Source organism: Nicotiana tomentosiformis, chromosome 7 (assembly GCF_000390325.3).
Source record: "Nicotiana tomentosiformis chromosome 7, ASM39032v3, whole genome shotgun sequence".
NCBI classification, from domain to species: domain Eukaryota; kingdom Viridiplantae; phylum Streptophyta; class Magnoliopsida; order Solanales; family Solanaceae; genus Nicotiana; species Nicotiana tomentosiformis.
The window spans coordinates 61,055,798-61,076,501 of NC_090818.1; the positions used below are offsets into that span (position 1 = coordinate 61,055,798).

General features: G+C 40.0%; 1 long non-coding RNA gene across 1 annotated transcript; it reads left to right on the forward strand.

Moving 5' to 3' along the window:
- The first annotated feature begins 4,402 nt into the window (after nucleotides 1-4,402).
- LOC104105192 (uncharacterized) lies at nucleotides 4,403-15,299 on the forward strand. Its single transcript, XR_011409757.1, has 4 exons — nucleotides 4,403-4,572; nucleotides 5,439-5,484; nucleotides 5,809-5,854; nucleotides 15,049-15,299. It is a non-coding gene; the product is annotated as an uncharacterized lncRNA (long non-coding RNA).
- Nucleotides 15,300-20,704: the final 5,405 nt, after the last annotated feature.

Here is a 20,704-nt window from a genome sequence, read left to right on the forward strand (position 1 = left end):
CAATTCGGGTTAGAATCACTTACCCCAACAATTTCCTTGAATAACCCTCAAAAAATCGCCTCACACCGAGCTCTCAAGGTCCCAAAATTGAAAATGGAAAACAAACCCTCGAACTTGATCTTTGTTGCCCAGCGATTCTGCATCTGTGGACCTACTATCACACCTGCGATGCAGCACCTGCGGAAATTCCATCGCAAGTGCGAAAATGACTTAAGAAGGCAGGGTCCGCTTCTGCAATGAGAAGGCTGCACCTACGCCCCCGCTTCTGCGTTCCTTTCATCGCTCCTGTGAATCCGCTTCTGCGAGACTCTGACAGCTTCTGCGGTCTCGGCTGGGCAGGCCCATAATCGCTTCTGCGGCTCGATGGCCGCTTTTGCGGTGCTGCATATGCGGCCCAAAATGCGCAGGTGCGATTACACCAGGTGCAACAACTTCAGCCAATCCAACACATTTCCAAATGATCCGTTAACCACCCAAAATCAAACCGAGACCCCCGGGACCTCAACCAAACATACCAACAAGTCCTAAAATATCATACGAACTTAGTGGAGCCCTTAAATCTCATCAAACAACTCTAAAAACATGAATCACCCTTCGATTCAAACTTAATGAACTTTAAAACTTCAAACTTCTAAAACCGATGCCGAGACCTACCAACCACATCCGATTGGCCTCAAATTTTGCATACAAGTCATATTCAGCCTTACGGACCTACTCTATTTTCCAAAATCTGAATCCGACCCCGATATCAAAAAATCCACTACAGGTCAAAATCTCCAAAAAGTCGACTTTCGCCAATTCAAGCCTAAATCTGCTACGGACCTCCAATTCACAGCCCTGACACGCTCCTAAGTCCAGAATCACCCAACAGAGCTAACGGAACCGATGAAACTCTATTCCGTAGTCGTTTTCACATAGTTCCAATTACAATAAAAAATTCTAAGACTTAAGCTTCCGTTTAGGGACTAAGTTTTCCAAAACACTCTGAAAACACAACCAAAGCCTCCCAGCAAGTCACATAAGCAGAAAAAGATATGGGGGAAGCAGTAGGGGATCAGGGTTATTACTCTAAAAATGACCGGCCGAGTCGTTACACAACAATAGCCCATGGCTCCACCACAATGTGTACAAGAATAACAACAATGACAATGAATGTAAAATTCTCAACAAGAAAGATATCTCAATAATTAATAAATTCGCCCCGATGTGATACGACTTCCACAACTTCAAGACCAATAACTCAACAATGAGAATGATAATATGTAACCATGAACTAAATACAAATAGCTCACAATGGAAGAGATAACATGACTTCAAATTAGAATAATAGCAATAAAAGAGATAACTTGTAACAATGACTTCAAATAATGATAATTAACAATGAAAGAGATAACATGTAACAATAAAGGGGGCAACAAGTTCAACTAAAGCATGAGAGCAATTTATTAAGCAGAATGTAGAACAAGTGTTAAAAAAGTCATTTAAGGCATGTAAGGATAGACTAACACAAGTAAAAATAGATTGACTATGAGAATTTAAAACATGATATGACATTTCAATTAAAGCATGGAAATGGTCTAAGTAGCCTAAACCGGTCAAATACCACGTATAACCCGTGTACCCACTCGTCACCTTGCGTATACGACATTCACATAGCACACATAAATCAATCAATACCAATCCTAAGGTGTAGTTCCCCCGTACAAAGTTAAGCAAGATACTTACCTCAACTAGGCCAATTCAACCCTCAGAAATAGCTTTTTCTCCTAAACTCCACATAGTTCAAACCTAACCAAAATTGAATTATTATCATCAAACAATGCAAGGGAAATTGATTACAATAGAAAAAGCTATATTCTTTACACTTTTCCCAAAAAGTGAACAAAATTAAAGCTGGGGCTCGCCCGGTCAAAACCTGGGTCCAATGGTAGATTTCCACCACCCATGACCCCACGAGTTCATACATTTGATTAGTTTTAAAATCCGAGTCCAAATCTACTCTCAAAACTCAAATTCTTATTTTCAAAAACTTGACAAAGTTTCACAAATTTTCACTTTGATTCACATGATTTTGATGTTAAATTCTAAGATATATTGATAGAATATGATTAAAAATATATTAGAATCACTTACCCAAAGTTTGTAGATAAAGATCCCTTCTCCAAATCGACTCCTACCGAGTCTAGGGTTCAAAAATAAGAGAATGAGAGATGAAATCCTGACTTCCAACCCTTATGTTCAGCTACAATTGTTGTAATTGCGATATGGGTTCGCAATTGCGAAGAAATTCTCGCCATGGCGGCACTGACAGGCATGGGGAACTCCTCGCAAATGCGAAGATGTATTCGCAATTGCAAACCCTGATCCCCTCGTTAAAGAGACATAGTAGTTGCAAATGCGAACTGCCCAAAATCCTAGACCACTTCGCAATTGCGAGCCTGGCATCGCAATTGCAATACCTGAAGCATCAGGACACCAGATTCTGCAATTTCAATCCAAACCACTATGATACATGTCCAAAACGTATCCGAGCCCTTGGGGCTCCAATAAAACATTCACACAAGTCTAAGGATATCATACGAACTCGCTCGAGCGATCAAAATACAAAAATAACATCTAAAACTACAAATCAAACACTAAAATGCATGAATTTCAAAGTAAAGTTAGAAAATCTTTAGAATTACAACTAAACATCAGAATCCTATCAAACCAATTCTAAATGATACCAAATTTTGTAGACAAGTTCTAAATAGCATAACAGACCTATTCCATCACAAAATTCTGAGCTCAATAGCTAAAAGTCAACATACGGTCAAAACACAGTTTCAGGGTTGTTTTCACAAAATTCAATGTTTGGTTAGCATTTCTACTTTAAGCTCCTAAGTCCAGAATCAAAGGGTTCAAATCAACCCGAAAGTTTCCCGAAAATAAACTAACCAACCCCGTAAGTTATAAAACCATAAACACACATGTGCGGAATATAAAAAAGGGGTAACGGGGCGCAATTACACAAATTGGCCGATCGTGTCATTACATTCTCCCCCTCTTAAAACAAGCGTTTGCCCTCGAATGTGCATAAGGACATACCTGAAGTGGTGAATAGATGAGGATGACGAATCCGCATGTCGTGTTTGGTCTCCCAGGTCACCTCCTCGACCGAATGAACCCTCCATTGAACCTTCACTGAAGCAATATTCTTTGATCTCAACTTTCGGACCTGTCTGTCCAAGATAGCCATCGGCTCCCCAATATAAGTTATATCCTCATCCAATTGGACTGTGCTGAAGTGTGAAACATGAGACAGGTCACCATAATACATCCTGAGCCTAGAAACATGGAATACCGGATGTAGAGCAGACAAACTAGGTGGCAATACAAGCTTATAGGCCACCTCACCAATCCTCTCAATGATCTTAAAAGGTCTGATATACCTATGGATCAACTTTCCCTTCTTCCCGAACCTCATCACACCATTCATGGGTGAAATCCGGAGCAAGACTCGCTCCCCAACCATGAATGCAACATTGCGAACCTTCCGATCTGCATAACTTTTCACCTGCTGACAATTTAGGCACCGATCTACATACTCCACTATGTCCTTATTCATCCTCCTCTACCAATAGTGTAGCCTCAAATCCTGGTATATCTTAGCGGCACCCAGATGAATGGAGTACCGCGAACTATGGACCTCCTAAAGAGTCATCTCATGCAGCACATCCACATTGGGCACACATAACCGGCCATGCATCCGCAATATACCGTCATCTCTAATAGTAACCTTCTTCGCATCGCCATGCTGAACCGTATCCTTAAGGACAAGCAAATGGGGGTCGTCATACTAACGCTCTCTGATACGATCATATAGAAAAGACCGAGAAACCACAGAAGCAACGGTTAGAGAACTGTTACAATAGATTATGTATTGAAATGATTTTAATCTAACAAACTGGTTGGCGAAGGCCTGAACATCCAATGCTAATGGCCTCTCTATTGATGGTAGATATGCTAAACTGCCTAAACTCTCACTACAAAAAAATGGTTCTATTGGAACGGTTATTTTGCAACGGTTAGAGAACTGCTACAATAGATTATGTATTGGAACGATTTTAATCGTTCCAATAGAGTCAAAAGGCTTTTGGGACATTTCTGAGGCAAAATTGTTCCAATAGGACAGTAAACGTCACCATAAATAAAGCTATGAAGACGGTTTATAAAGGCGATACAATAGGGTTATTTATGAGAACTATTTGGTAAAATAAAATATATAGTGGGACGATTTATTTTCCCTCCCTACTTTCTCTCCTATATATTTATTAAAAAAAGAAAAAATAATAGATGACCCCACCAAATTTTAATACTAAGTCTTTAATTTATTTTGTAAAGTTAGAAAATGCATTTCGTCTCTCTCTCGCGTCTCATCATCAGAAGCCCTTTCGTCTCTCTCTCTCTCGTCTCATCAGTCTTAAACCTAGAAAACATCGCTATCTACGAACTGTGTGGCCTTGATCTAGCGAAGGAAGATCCATTCAGACGAAGGACAACCATTTCGGCTAATATAAGGGAATCTCAGATGTAGGTTGTCGGTATTTTTCCATGTTCGATATTTTCTGTGGTTGTTTGATGTTCGCTATTGTTTTGCCTGAAAATTGTTTTGCTGCTTCTTCTGCTTCCTTTCTCTGGTGAGATTTCTGATAAACCTGTTAATTTATTTTGTCCTTTGTTTGTGTTATATGATAAATTTTGTGGTTTCTAGTTTGTAAAAGTGGGGGTTTAGTTGGTGGATTTTGATAGATGAAAGGGCTGTTGAAAAACATATAATGAAGTTTGTTAGAAACTACTTAGTGAAGAGGGTAATTTGCCAAAAGGCACATGGACAGATTCACACAACAATTCCAAATGTTACATTTTAAATATATGGCTTATGAGGTTGGAATACTATATTTCACTTATCGGTATGAAGTTGGAATCCAAAAATGTACTTTAGTCTCAATTCGTCTAATTAACTTGTGTGCACCGGCCATGTTCAATTTTTAATAAGATTAAAATTAGTGACAATAATAGCAAGTATCTTATATGGTAACTCAAAGATCCAGTAACTAACTTGTTCTAATCAGTTAGAAAGAAGTTATTATTCTGTGCTTGAAAGGCAGAAGGAAATCAATTTTTTGTTCTTGTGTATGCTCTTGGAGTTTTTAGTTTTTTTCAGTTCCAATCTTTTGTAATATGCTAAGTACTTGAAACTATAGTCTGTTACATGAAGCTATTTTAATATGTTATTGTTCAAGCTTAGTTTGTTTCATTCCAAGATTTTATAATATCTAAGCAACTTTTGTTTTAAATTTTCAGTTCTTGCGTATGACCTTTGGCATTTGAACTCCATTTCAATCTATATCTAATGTGTAGTCTCATAAGTATGCTATCTTATTTGTCTTTGGCAGGTGAATAGGAAGATAGAAAACTCATAACAAGAGGCTTATTGTGGAGGTAATAGTCTGGTCTCGTGTTAACAAGAAGATTATGTATCCTTTGCCATTTTTGTTCTGGTGCTTCTTTTATTCTTCTGGTGCTTAAGCAAGCAGAATTGATCTTTGAACAGACAAGACTTAAGACAAGAAATGATACTTAAGACAAGATGATAGTCATGGTGCTTGTTTTGTTCTGGTGCTTCTTTTGTTCTTCTTTCACTTTGTTGCTGCTGCATATATTCTGCTTGCTGCTGTTGTTATTTTATCTTCTTTCACTGCTTTTTCTTTGTCGTCACTGCTTCTTTTGTTTTAAATTTTTGGTTCTTGCATATGACCTCGGTAGGTGAATAGGAAAAGAGGAAAGTCATAACAAGAGGCTTATTGTGGAGGTAATAGTCTGGTCCTTTGTTTTCACTTTTTCCTTTGGCTTTTCCTTGTCTTGCAATCTAAAACCATTACTTGGAAACCATAATATATGCATCCTTTCCAACTTACCATGTGAGGCCATAGTTTACTCTGAAACTATCATATGCAGCTGCACTTAACTTATCATATATCCTTAACTTATCATATGAAGCTGCACTTTATTTATCATTGTACTGTAGCCCATGTACAAACTAGATCAACAACTCCTGCAAAATATGTTGTTCCTACTAGACAATTAAACAAGGGGCGTCCGAATATCATTGAAGAGAATCTTCTATTGCCACAATATTCAGGAGTAGCAGCCCATGTACAAATAAGATCAGCCACTCCTACAACACAAGTGTAACGACCCGATCGGTCGTTTTTCTTTCTAGAACCCCGTTCCCTTAAATAAGACTTCTCGTACGTGCTTTTATTATTTTATGACTTGCGGAGATGGTTAGTTCGGGATTTGGAAGAGTTCGGGTTGAAATCGGAACACTTGGTTCCTTAGGTTGGCTAAAAAGGCTAAGTTTGACTTCGGTCAACGTTTTGAGTAAACGACCTCCGAATCGAGATTTGCCAGTTCCAATAGGTTCGTATGATAATTTCGGACTTGGGCGTATGTTCGGATCGGGTTTTGGATGACCCGGGAACGTTTCGGCGCTTAATAGTGAGAGTTTGTCCTTGAAGGTTTTAGAAGTTCTTTAAATTTGGTTTGGAACTGGTTTTGGTGAAATCGAGGTCCAAATAGAATTCCGAGATTGGGAATAGTTCCGTAATGTCATTTAAGACTTGCACGCAAAATTTGGTGTAATTCCTAGAAGTTTAAGTACGTTTCGGCGCATTGGGAGTAAATTGAAGAACTTGAAGTTCATAACTTTGATTCAATTGGTTTTGGTTGTGATTCTTAGTTTTAATATTGTTTCGGGTATTCCGATAGTTCGAGCGAGTCCGTTTTATGATTCCAAACTTGTTGGTATGTTCGGGCGGGGCCCCGGGGGGCCCGAGTATCAATCGGACGAGGCTCGGACCAAGTTGAAAATTGGGAGCAACAGCTGAAGCTCCCAGCTGCTGTCATAATCGCACCTGCGCTTGGCCAGCCGCAGGTACGAGCTCACAGAAGCGAGCCAATACTCGCAAAAGCGGCCAAGGAAGGGCAGCCCAGGATCCGCAGGTGCGCGCCCCAACCTCCGCAGAAGCGAGACCCCATCCACAAAAGCGGAGCCAACCTGCCTGGGCACTTCCGCAGAAGCGTACTTTTGTCTGCAGAAGCGACAATGCAGGTGCAGCCCTGCGACTGCTGGTGCGAGATCGCTGTAGGCAGTGAGGTTTCTTTTAAAACAGGACTTAGTCATTTTGGCTCATTTATTTCAATTGTTGGGCGATTTTGGAGCTCTTAGAGAGGAAATTTCACCTAGCACTGTGAGGTAAGTAATTTCTATAAAATGTGTGTTAAATACATAGTTTATGGGTAGATTATAACATGTAAATATGTGAAAATTTTGGGTTTAGGTGAAAGCCAAGGTTTTTGATAAAAATGAGATTTAATAATGAAATTCGTTATGGAACCTAGTAAAAATTATATATTTGGGTTCATGAGGTTATGGGTAACAACTTTCTTCAAAAATAATTTTCGAAATCCTGGCACGTGGGCCCGGGGGTGAATTTTAGGAATTTTGCAAATATGCTGGGGAAATAACTTTGATAGTTGGGATATGTACTTAAGCGTGTATTAATTTTTTTAAATAACATTTGACTAGTTGCGAGTCGTTTGGCACCAAATTGAGGGTTTGGGCATAATCTTGGACCAAAAAGTAGGCCTTGAGACGAGATAAGTCTCCTTTCTAACCTTGTAAGAGGGAATTAACCCCATAGGTGAATTTAAATCATTATGTACTTCTATCTGTTGGGGGGATATCTACGTACGAAGTGATGAGAGTCCATGCGTAGCTACTATTCATGCCTATGTCCGGGTAGATTTAGGCTTACACCATGTCTTTGTTGATACAGTTGCTTGTTTATGCTTACTTATTATTTGGATTAAAGCGGAAGTTGAGGATTTCAATATTTTAAAGATTCCTAGATGAATTTCTTATTTTGAAAAAGAATTGAGAAATATTATGATAACTTGAGAAAAATCTATATTCAACCGCATTGCAAGTATATTGCTCGAGCGGGGTAAATTTCCACTACTCTCATGGGAGCGGGCCATTCGCCTCGGCAGATTAATTGATGTATTTATGGTTCGGGCCGTTCGACCCTCGGTAGTGCACAGTATATTTATATGTATATTTGGATCTGGCCGTACTTCCTCGGCATAATTCGTGTCGTGCGTAAGGATATTGGAACCCCTTTATATCTAATATTGTTCCATGGATTTGAAAGGTGAAAGGATTAGACGAGAGAAATGACTTGGTTCTTACTTGAAATGGAAGGATTGTTTACTTATTTTTCCTGCTCTAAGTTCTGTTATCAGTATATATATATCATGTTTACGCAAATAAAACCATGACTGAGTACAAGACAACGATTAGCAAGTAATTCAACAAGTACGCGACCTCTGCGGGTCCCAACAGTACCATCACATAGCCTAAGCATGATTTCTAACATGATTTGCAGCCAAATTTCTATAACACAGGGAGAGCATATAGCTAGCAACAAGTTATTCAACTTTACAGTTTCACGAAATTCCTACGGTGCACGCCCACACGCCCGTCACCTAGCATGTGCGTCACCTCCAAAATACTCACACAATCCAATAATCCGGGGTTTCATACCCTAAGGACCAGATTTAAAACTATTACTTACCTTAAACCATGCAAAATCCTACTCCGCAATGCCTTTGCCCCTCGAATCAATCTCCAAACGCTATACGATATAATTAATATAGGCTAAAAGAATCAATTCCACAAGAAAAACACAAAATTATAAGCCAAAATCTGAAATCGGCTCAAACCCGGCCCCCAGGCCCACGTCTCGAAATCCGACAAAAGTCACAAAACCCAAAAACCCATTCACTCACGAGTCTAACCATACTAAATTCATCAAAATCCGACATCATTTGAACCTCCAAATCCCCAAAATCCACTCTCCAATTCTCAAGACCTAAACTCCCAAATTTCACTTCAAGATCTCGCTAATTAGGTGGGGAAATCAGTGGGGAATCAAGATTTATGATAAAAAACGAGTACAAGAAGCTTACATCAATAATCCCCTCGAAACTATTCTCCAAAATCGCCTAATTCTGAGTCTCAAATGGTGAAATAAGACTAAAATCGCGAACCCTTGCTTTTAAACCTTCTGCTTAGAGTTTTCGCACCTGCAGCCATTTATCCGTACCTGCGAGGCCGCTTCTGTGGAAATATTCCCGCTCCTGTGGAAGTCACTTATCCGCTGCCTCCGCCTCCGCGATCAAAGGACCGCATCTGTGCCTATCGCAGGTGCGGGAAACCCATCGCACCTGCGGCTAGATCTCGCTCTAGCGCCCACCTGCCCGCTCCTGCGGCCATCGCATGTGCTGGAAAATCTTCGCACTTGTGACCTTTGCTCAACTCATCCTTGGTCGCTTCTGCGGGCTCCTTCCCCGTTTCTACAGGCTCTCACCTGCGGTGCCCACTCCGCAGGTGCGGTTACACTAGTAGCAGCAGCACTTCAGCTGCTTCATGAACTCAATAATTACGTCCGTTAACCACTCGAAATCAACCCGAGGTCCCCGGGACCTCAACCAAACATACCAACTAGTCATATGACCCAATGAGAACTTAGTAGAACCTTCAAATCACCCAAAACAATATCAAAACACCGATTAAACCCGGATTCAAGCCTAAAGAACTTCTAAACTTTCAAATTCCACAAACGACGTCGAAACCTATCAAACCACATCCGATTGACCTCAAATTTTGTACACAAGTCATACTCAACATTATGGACCTACTCCAACTTTCAGAATCAGAATCCGAAGTCGATATCAAAAAGTCAACCCCCCAGTCAAACTTTTCAAAAATTTGACTTTCGCCATTTCAAGCCTAAATTAGCTACAGACCTCAGATTCACAGTTCGGACACGCTCCTAAGTCCAAAATCACCCAACGCAGCTTACAGAACTGACAGAAATCCTTTCTGAAGTCATCTTCACACAATTCCGACTATGGTCAAACTCCTAAGACTTAAGCTTCCGTTTTAGGGACTAAGTGTCCCAAAACACTCTGAAATCAAAAATAAGATCTCCCGGCAAGTCACATAAGCAGAAACAGATACGGAAAAAGCAGTAAATAGGGGATCGGGACTAATACACTTAAAACGACCGGCCGGGTCATTACACTCAGGAACTTCTCAAGTTCCCCCGATGCTGGTTTTACGACGAAGCAAATACAGTAATTTTTGGGAATAATAAATTATGTGAGAGATTTTATTCCTAATGTTTTCACATATATTTCTCCTCTCACAAAAATATTGAAGAAGAATGCCCAGCCATGGGGTAAGGAGCAAAGTGATGTAGCTAGAAAGATAAAAGAGGTGTCCCGAAGTGTCAAATTTTTGTGCATTCCCTCCAATGGAAAGATAATATTGCAGACAGATGCGAGCAATGAATATTGGAGAGCAATTTTCTTTGAGGAAGAAATGGTGAGAGAAGAATATGTGGTTACGCCAGTGGAAGATTCAAGGATGCTGAACAACACTATCATTCCACTTTCAAGGAGATTCTTGTAGTGAAAAATGGGATTAAAAAGTTCAATTTTTCCTAATTCACTCAGAGTTTCTGATTGAGATGGAGATGAATGCTTTTTCCAGGATGATCCAGCTGAATCAAAAGAACATTCCGAATTCACAAATTCTCAGATGTGATCAGTTGTTCTCTCCCTACAATTTTCAGGTCAAGCACTTGAAAGGAAAAGATAATTTTCTTGCTGATTTCCTTTCAAGGCCAGGTGAATTTTCCAAAAGGTTTCAAAAACAAAAGCACATGAAGAAGACTAAATCAGCACTTCAAATGTTCATGCTCTCACATGTGTCACGACCAGGTTCTTTATCATTACATCACCTACCGGAGTTATTTGACTTTTCGGATCCTGTTGATCCGTCCATCTTATTAGGGCCCGAGGGGTTTTATGAAATCTAGGTTTTTCGAAACTACGGAGGTTCCATACTAGCACCTTTCGGTGTTAATCCAGAATATCCATTTTGATGGTGTTCATAGCATAGACCAAGAATATTCCATAGTAGCTCTTATGGTTCTTTTGGTATCTCTGCCATCAATACCACATTCTCATGGAATTCAAGTACCATGATTTCCGAGTCTTTAACAATATTGAACCTTTCCTAAAAATATTTTTGTTGTGGTTCAAACCTCAAAAATATTGGGTTCATCATTTCCATTCTTGTGGAGTCAAAATATTCATGTTCCAAAGGCCATTCAGTGTGATCAAAGGAACTATAAAGGTAATGCAATTGTGTCCTTATGGTTTCATTATCTAGTTACAATCCTAGCAATGGAAAAGGAGTACGCCGAAGCTCATAGGCTCATTTTTTTACCAAATAAGTACCTTCCAGAGGAAATATGGCTAGGAGAGGAAGGAAGTTGGAATTATTCTTCCACTAACCCCCTTTCGCAAAATGTTAAGCAGCACATAAGGAATATAGGAAAATGCTCGAAGACTCACCAGACCCCTATGATATTGATCCAGCAGAAATTGCGAAGATCAATTTAAATGGGGATACTTGTACTTCGTCGTAAAAGAAGAAAGGTAAAAGGGCAGGAATTATAAATGAAGATCATCCGCATGCAAAGAGATATTTCACAAGAGCAGAAAAGCAAAGGCTAGAAGGGTTAAAGACAAGCATAATGCGTAATCATGAGCCAAGAAATAATTTGCATAAGCCTTCTAAACCGTTTTAGCCAACTACCCTTCCATAATTCCCCTTCTCCCTAAAAATAAAAATTTGCACAAATATCTTAAACCATTTTTACCTCTTAAGTACCCATTTGAAAAAAATAAAATTATGCACAACTTTGTTTCACCTTTTAGTCACTTTAACCCACCAACAGTTACCATAAAAATCCAAAAATATATCAATAAATTTGCCTACCCATGTCTTGCCATAAAGTTCCCAAAGTTCTATGCCATGCAAGTACTATTCATGTACTAGTTTCCTTCTCCTCTAAATAGGAGCATTTGTAATAGTTGGAGATCATATGATGTCCAACTTATCTTATGTGCAACCTCGTTCTCTTGTAAAAAATTCTTGTGTAATAAAATGTCTTCTTCTAGCTAAGGCTCTTATAGTTTCTTGATCCAAAATATGGGGATATGGCTGGTTGATATTTGAGTGTAGAGTCTCAAAATACTTTAGTAGTTGAGAAAGATTGCTATAGTATATGAGGAAGATTACTCTAGTAGTTGAGGAAGATTGCTATAGTATCTGAGGAAGATTACTCTAGTAGTTGAGGAAGATTGCTTTAGTAGTTGAGAAAGATTGATTTAGTAGTTGTTGCATTAGGAGTGCAGTAGTTTTCCGAGTTAGCTGTTGACGGCCTAGTTGTGGCGAAGGGCGCCTTTTGTGAGCCTCTAGTACCCCTCTTGTAGGAAGACTTTTGTGTGAATATTTTAACCGCTGCTAAGGTGATCAAATCTCTACTGAGGTAATCTAATCTCTATTCTAGTAATTCAATCTATACTCTAGTATTTTACCGATCTCTACGATTCCATGTACTACACCCACCCATTGTGGCTTCAAAAGTTCATAAAGTTGGATTTGAGGTGCGATTCGTGACTTTGATGTTGTTATGTGTGATTTGAGGCCTCAAGTAGGTCTGTGTTATATTTTGGAACTTGTTGGTAAGTTAGGATGGGGTCTCGAGGGGCTCGGGTGAGCTTTGGGGTGATTTCGGATCTTTTCGGATAGGTTATGTGTTGCTGGTTTTCTGGTGCTTGAGGCCTTCTTCGCGATCGCGAAGTTGAGGACACGATCGCGATGAGTAATTGAGCAGTTGACATGGTTGTTAAACGCGTTCACGGGCTGGAATACTCGTTCGCGTATAAGGAATGTGGCAGGCATTGGATTTGTTAATCACATTCGCGAAAGTGGATCCGCGTTCCAGTAGGTATAGGGCTAGTCCGGGCAGGTACTCATGGTTTCTTATTTGCATTCACATTGTATCGTCCGCGTTCACGTAAGTCTGTGCAGATGTGTTTTGCGATCGTGAGCCTGGGGCTATGTTCGCGTAGGGTTTCTTCGAGGCTGAGCAATTTTGTGCTTCACTATCGCGAAGGAACTACCACAATCGTATGGGGTACCACTGGGCAGTGCACATAAGTACTCTGTTCCGGACCATTAAGTTATTTAATCATATTTCGAGCTATGGAGCTCGGATTTGGGCAATTTGGGAGGTAATATTTACCACATGGATTGGGGTAAGTATTTTCTACTCGGTTTTAATTATATTTCGTGATTCCATTTTCTATATTTGGTAATTAATTGGTGATTTTGAAAGAGAAATTGAGGGTTATTGTCTAAACTTTCCTAAAGTGAATTTTGAGTCTTGAACATTGATTCGGAGCTGGATTTGAGTAAAATTTGTATGGTTGAGCTCATAATTAAATGGGTTGTAGGAATTTGAGAGTTTTGTCGGGTTCCGAGGTGCGGGCCCAGATTTGACTTTAAGTAAATGAATAAAGATTTGACCTTTATCATTTAGAATTGTTTCCTTAGGCATTAATTGATGATTTTGAGTTGCTTTTGGCTAGTTTCGAGCCGTTCGAAGGTTTATTCATGTGGGATGGTGTTTCTAGAGTGTTGTTTGGCTTGCTCTGTATTTGTTTTTTGAGGTAAGTAACTTATTTAAACTTAGAATTGAGGGTATTTATCCTTAGAAAACGTGTTATATTCGTTATGTTGGGGTGACACACATGCTAGGTGATGGGCGTCTGGGCGTGCTCTGGTAGTTATGATCCGGGTTGATTTTTGTAATGAGTTGCTATTGTGTCTTGTTTTATCTGTGTAATTCCTACTTGTTAGAGTAATTGAGTTGTGATTCATGTTAGAAATCATGTTTAGGCTATGTGCTTATTCGGTTGAGACCTAATATGGTCATTTCTATTATTTTTGAGTTATCTGCTTTAACCGCAAATAAATACTCAGTCATGATTCTTCATTTGCGTATCATATCTCAGTCTCTATTATCATTAACTTTTGCATCACATATTATAATTGGGCTGAGTGGTACGAGATTTGTGAGCCCTTGAGACTTGAGAGATTGATGACTGAGGTGGGTCTGAAAGTCGGGTTGTGGGTGATATTATGGATTGTTCTACATGTCGCAGCAAGCCTTATAAGCTTATTTATAATTGTGGATCGGGATGCACGTCGCAACAAGCCATATGGCTGCACGTCACAGTAAGCCTTATAGGCTTATATTAGCGCTTAGGCAGGATCCGTCCCTCCGGAGTCTGACATATCAGCAGTGAGCGCAAGCACAGTAATATATATGGACGCGCTTTGGTGTGGGGCTTTTGAGCCAGGCACCCGTATAGTGCTGAGTGATTGTGTGTGTGTGTCATGAAGTGGGCATTTGAGACATACAACTTGAGTATGTTGAGGGTGAGAGTACCTCGGGATATTACCATGAAATCATTTCATTTGACATGCATACCTGGCATGTAGGCATAGAGATGCATTTTTCCTCATGCTAGACGGTAATATGACATTCATGATTTGACATGCACATTTGACATGTAGGCATAAAGATGTATATTAGTTATGATAGACGGTATAAGGTAATTGATGACTTGACATGTATGTTGACATGTAGGCATAGAGACGTGTTTTCCTCATCCTAATTGGTAAACGAAAATTCTTATCTGGTATTGTGAATAGGAAATACAGATCTATTGATAAACACATGTCTAGTTTATTTTCAGTTGTAATATCCGGACTGAACTATTATACCTAGAAAACATGTCTACTTTTTAGTAACTGTAAACAAGCTGAGCATAATATCTTTTGAGCTATTACATTTACTGCCTCAATTATATCACTATGAGTTATTATTGGCTATTGGTGTTGGACACTGACCTTCTTGCAAACTCGTCACTGCTTTCAACCTAAGTTTAGATTTGTTACTTATTGACTACATGGGGTCGTTTGTACTCAAACTACACTTTTGCACCTGTGTGCAGATTTTGGAGCTGATGTTGTGTATAGTGGGAGCTGGCATTGGAGATGTACCTGTGTTCTGGCCATAGCTGCCTCTTGTTCTTGATAGCTTTAGATTTATAAAGTTGTTTATATATATTTCAAACAGATGATGTATTTATTTTATACTAACTTTGTAAATCCTAAGTCTTAGAAGCCCATGACTTGTATTACCAATTCTTGGGATTTTGTATAGAAAGCTCAGTTGTTTTATTTATGGATTTCTGTTATCCTATTTGAGTTGTGTTGTCTATCATTTGGCTTACCTAGCGAGTTGGGTTAGGTGCGTTAGATTTTGGGTCGTGACACTTATGCCCCCAAGCGCCTGAATGTGCATCCTAAACATGCATAATGCTCAACACTCGGGGCTCAGCCAATAGTTCCTATACAAAATCACGTGTCGAATTCATGAATTAACACTTTTGTGTAACGACCCGACCGGTCGTTCTGAAAATTAGCATTTTGTTCAGTGGCTTAAGTTCCCGAGCAGCTTCATATTGTGTATCATGACTTGTGTGTGGCCGTGTTCGGTTTTTGGATGATTCGGGATTGATTTGGAAGAATAATTCTTGTTTTAGAAGCTTAAGTGGCAAGAGTTGATCAGAGTTTGACTTTTGTGTAGACGATTCTGGAATGGTATTTTGATGATTCCAATAGCTTTGTATGGTGATTTTGGACTTGGGCATATGCTCGGATTTGCATTTGGATGTTTCTAGAAGGTTTCGGCACTATTTGGCGAAAGTTGGCAATTTGAAGGTTTGAAAAGTTCCTATATTTGACCGGGAGTTGACTTCAATGCTATCGTGTTCAAATTATTGTTCTGGGAGTTGTAATAGGTTCGATATGTCATTTGGAACTTGTATGCAAAATTTGGATTCATTCCGGATTGATTAGGCTTGAATCGGACGCTTGATTCGAAGATTGAAGTTTGTGAACCAAAGAAATTGATCTTGATCGATGATTTATGGTTTTGATATTGTTATGTGGGATAAGGCCTCGAGTATGTCCATATTATGTTTAAGGACTTATTAGTATGTTCGGACGAGGTCCTTAGGGGCTTAGGTGAGTTACAGATAGGTTTGGGTTGTGTTGCGCTCGTTTTTTATCTTTCAACGTCATTTCTTCAAGCATAAATGGTACCACATTAAACAAATGAGCTCTAATTTCTGTTTTTATTGAAGCATTAGATCCGTATCGTAATTACGGAGCCATAGCAAAAAGAATCATCGAATTTGAACATCGTATGAGGGAGTTATGATCATTTTAGTGTCGGAGAAGAGAGCTGGTATTGGTGCTTCACAGATGCGAAGTTGGGTCCGCATCTGTGACCCTGCAGGTGCGAAAAATGGTCCGCAAAAGTGAAAATGACAGCTAGAAATGCGCAGATGTAGCTTTTTGGGCGCAAAAGCGGAAATTCCTGTGTATAAAAAATCAGACTGCGTTCTTTTGGTATTTTGAGCATATCTTGAGTTCTAGAGCTCTGATTTTTGGTGATTTTTGGTGCGTTCTTCTCGTAGTTTCATGGGGTCAGTATCTAATCTCAACTTTTATGTTTTAAATTGATGCTAGTAGTTCATTTTTGAATTAATCCATGTTTTGATTAGAGAATTAGGAGGTTTTATCAAAATCATTTCTAAAGCGAATAATTGGGTTTTGAACATTGATTCGGAGTCAGAATTGGATAAAATTAGAATGGTCAGACTCGTGATTGAATGGGTTGTCGAAATTTGTGGTTTTCGAGGTGCGAGCCTGGGGTTGACTTTTTGGGTTGACCTTTTAGTTTTCACTAAAGATCAAAGTTTTATTATCCGGAATTATTTCCTATGGTTTTTATTTATGATATTAAGTTATTTTGGCTAGATTTAAGCCGCCTGGAGGTTATTTCACACAAGAAGGTCATTTTAGAGTATCGGTTTAGCTTCTTTGAGATAAGTATCTTGCCTAACTTTGTATGGGAGAACTACCCCTTAGGATTGCAGTTGTTTGTGCTATTTGTGTTATGTGAAACCCGTGTACGCGAGGTCACAAGTCCGTACTCGGGCTTATATGTGAAAATTGATCGATTTAGACTCTTAGACTTCTTTCATGTATTTATTTGAAATGGTTAGCGTATGTCATATCCTTTTATTTTTCATGATTACTTTCAAATGCTTCATTGAAGTTGTTATTACATGTCACATTCTTTACTTGACAAGTTTACTCTTATATGCTTTATTTGAAGTTGTTACCTCTTTTATCATTATATGACTTCCTTTATTGTTGAGTTACTCTTAATTGAAATTGTTGTTACATAATATCCTTTTGTTGACGACTTATTCTCAAGCTTTTAGACGTAGTTACTAGTTCGTGTCATATCTTTCATTGTTAGCCTATTTCATACACTAGGATCCGAAGTTTGCCATTTCGTGGGAATACCTTATGCAATTATTGAAGTTGAAGTTACTGAAACTCATTAATCTACTTTAATTGAAGTTTTGTTTAAAGGGGGTGGTGTTTATTGTTGAGTTACTTTCCCGTTCTTTTTGTTGTTATTGAGATTCTATACATACTGTGTTGAGCCGTGGGCTATTTGTTGTAGAAATACTGATATTGTTAGTTCTTTTGGAAAGGTTTGGCCCTATGGGCACTTGTGGTACGAGTTGATATGTCGTGTTTTCATGATATTAGCACATGTAAATTGTTGTGTAGATTGGTTGTTGTTATGCGGAGCATAAGGGTGGCCTTTCACTGTTGTTGTTATGCGGGGCATGAGGGTGACATCCTACTGTTGTCGATTGTGCGGAGTGATACGGGTGGCTATTGTGTTATTATCTGGACGGAGCGATAAGGGTGGCTATTATGCAAGGTGATACAGGTGGCTATCAGAGTGCTACAGGTGGCTAATGATATTATTAGGGCGGAGTGATACGGGTGGCTATCGGATAGATAAGGGTGGCACTGTCACAGATGATGTGTGATGGCCTGGGGGTAATATGTTGACGATATTCGTATGTTAGTGTGATTCTACTCGTGTATGATATATATCTTACGTGACTTGGTGTGTTGCTTTCAATGAGCTACTCGATATCTTTAATATTACTTGTTGACTTGGGCTGTAATAGTACACTCGCACAAGCATACACAAAGGCTCAAACTTCGAAATCAACAAATTCGCACGACGGGAATAAAAGAAATGTAGTTTTTTTCGAAGTTTGAGCCTTTGTATCTGTATTCTCTCACAGATGGTGAGGACACGCGCTACCGGATCAGTCGATCAAACACTTGCGCCCCTGCTAGATCTATGAGAAGCTGGGGCCGAGGTAAAGGCCGAGGAGGGGCACGTGCCACAGATAGAGCACCTACTAGAGCAGCAATTGAGGTGCCACCAGTAGCTCCGATTGGGGGACAGGTACCGGTGGCGCCTGTTGTTAACCCCAGACTTAGGAGATTTTAGCGTAGTTCCTGAGCATGTTTGGTATATTGGCTCAAGCGGGATTGATCTCTGTTGTACCAGCCACTTTATAGATAGGGGGAGCTTAGACTCCCAGCGCCCGTACTCCAGAGCAGCGGGCTCACATTGGTCAGGCACGGGGTGTGGTGGCGGTATAGCCTGTTATTCTGGTTCAGCCTGAGGTCAGGCCAGGTGCATCAGAGGAGGAGTAGAAGAGGCTTGAGAGGTTCAAGAGGTATAGTCCACCTACTTTCAGTGGCACAACTACCAAGGATGCGCAGAGTTTTCTAGAGAAGTGTCACCGTATTCTCCGCACCATGGATATTGTGGAGTTGAGTGAAGTTGATTTTACTACATTTTAGATGTCTGAAGCAGCGTATTAGTGGGGGTAGGTTTATGAGAAGGGTAGGCTAGCTGATGCAGCACCACTAACTTGGAATCAGTTTTTAGAGATGTTTTTGAGGGAGTTTGTTCCCCAAACCCTCTGGGATGCATGGCGTACAGAGTTTGAGCAGCTACATCAAGGCACCATGATAGTGTCGGAGTATGCCATCAAGTTCAGTGAGTTATCCCATCATGCAGTCAGAGAGAGAGTCAACAGATTTAATGAGGGGCTCAGTTATGGTCTTAGATTCAGCATGGCTCGGGAGTTGGAGACTAATACTACATTTCAGCAGGTTGTGGAGATTGCCAGGAGGCTAGAGCGTATCCGGGTGAGGAGAGGGAGGATATGGAGACCAAGAAGTCTCGAGGTTCTGGAGGATTCAGTGGATTCTACTCTTCACATACGACCAATCACGTTGGAGGCTCGGGCAGTCGGTCAGTCCAGTCCACACTTCAGACTATTCATGGTGCTCTAGTTAGTCGGGGACCTCAAGGTACTCATATGGGGCAGCCATCTTTTAGTGCGCCATCTGCACATGGTTCCTATCGCGATTATTCTAGTTATCCAGCACAGATTCAGTACGAGCAGCCATGCCTGCAGAGAGATTTTTATGAGTGTGGCGATACTAGGCACATCATGAGAGATTGTCCCAGACTTAGGAGAGGTGAATTTCATCAGAGCACTCTGGCTATAGGCTCCATTCCATTTGATACTCCACCTACACAGCCAGCTAAGGGTGGAGGACAGGCGGGTAGAAGGCACCCTAGAGGGGGAGGCCCGGCTCGTTGATATGCTTTCGTAGTATTGCTGAAGCTGTTGCACTAGATGGTGTCGTTACAGGTACGATTTCAATTTATCATAGAGGAGCATCAGTCTTATTTTGATCTAGTTTTATTTATCAGTGTGAGTCCTCCTATCTTGCTTCATATATGGGTGAATTTCGTAAATCTTGTACTCTACTTATGTGTTTACCTCTGTTGAGAGATTCTATAGCGGTAGCCCGTGTCTATCATTTTGTTTTGTTCACTATTGAGAGCTATGAGATTAGAACGGACTTTCTGATACTCATTATGGTAGGTTTTGATATGATTTCTGGATGGTTTGGTTATGATTTTTGATTTAGGTGGTCTATCGGTATGGGGAGTTCGTTACATGTTGCTATTTTGTTCGCAGAATTGAGTTAGTGGAAGGTATCGGTTGGTGTGATGTGTATTCTACTTGTGATTCAAAGTTGAGAATCTGATCCTCGCATTTTCGTGTGGTTTTATAAGTTTGAACTGGACTACGTGTCACGGCAGTGTTATATTAGGATAAGATCCTTGTGATTAGTTCATACGATTTGATTCTCCCTTGTGGAATGGATCTGTAGTATGGTACTGATAGGGAGTTATACCTGTCGGACATGTTTGATAGTTTTCTCATGTGTTTCTCTTTCCATATTCAACCATATTCGTGTTGTGCTTATTGGGTTTAGCTGCGAGATATGTGCCCAGATGGCGTTCGTGTGACTTGTTGATGTGGGTGAATAGTTATGGGATCTTCATGTTTCTTGAATCGTCATCTGTGTTGTGAAAGTTTGGAACAGGGTCCTAGCTGTAATGAGATTATTTACCGGTGCTGGATTTGGTTATGGGCAACTATCGTGGTCAGAGTTGTTGTTATGGGCATATGTGTGATGTGTTACATCGTGTGGTTATACCTTGTGGGTGTATGCATGAGCTATGCCAGCTGGTTAAGGTTGATACAATGCTTATATGTGGGAATCGGGTCTGAGGGGAATGATCGGATGGTGAAATATTTGGTGAGTGGAAGGAATAATTTTCAG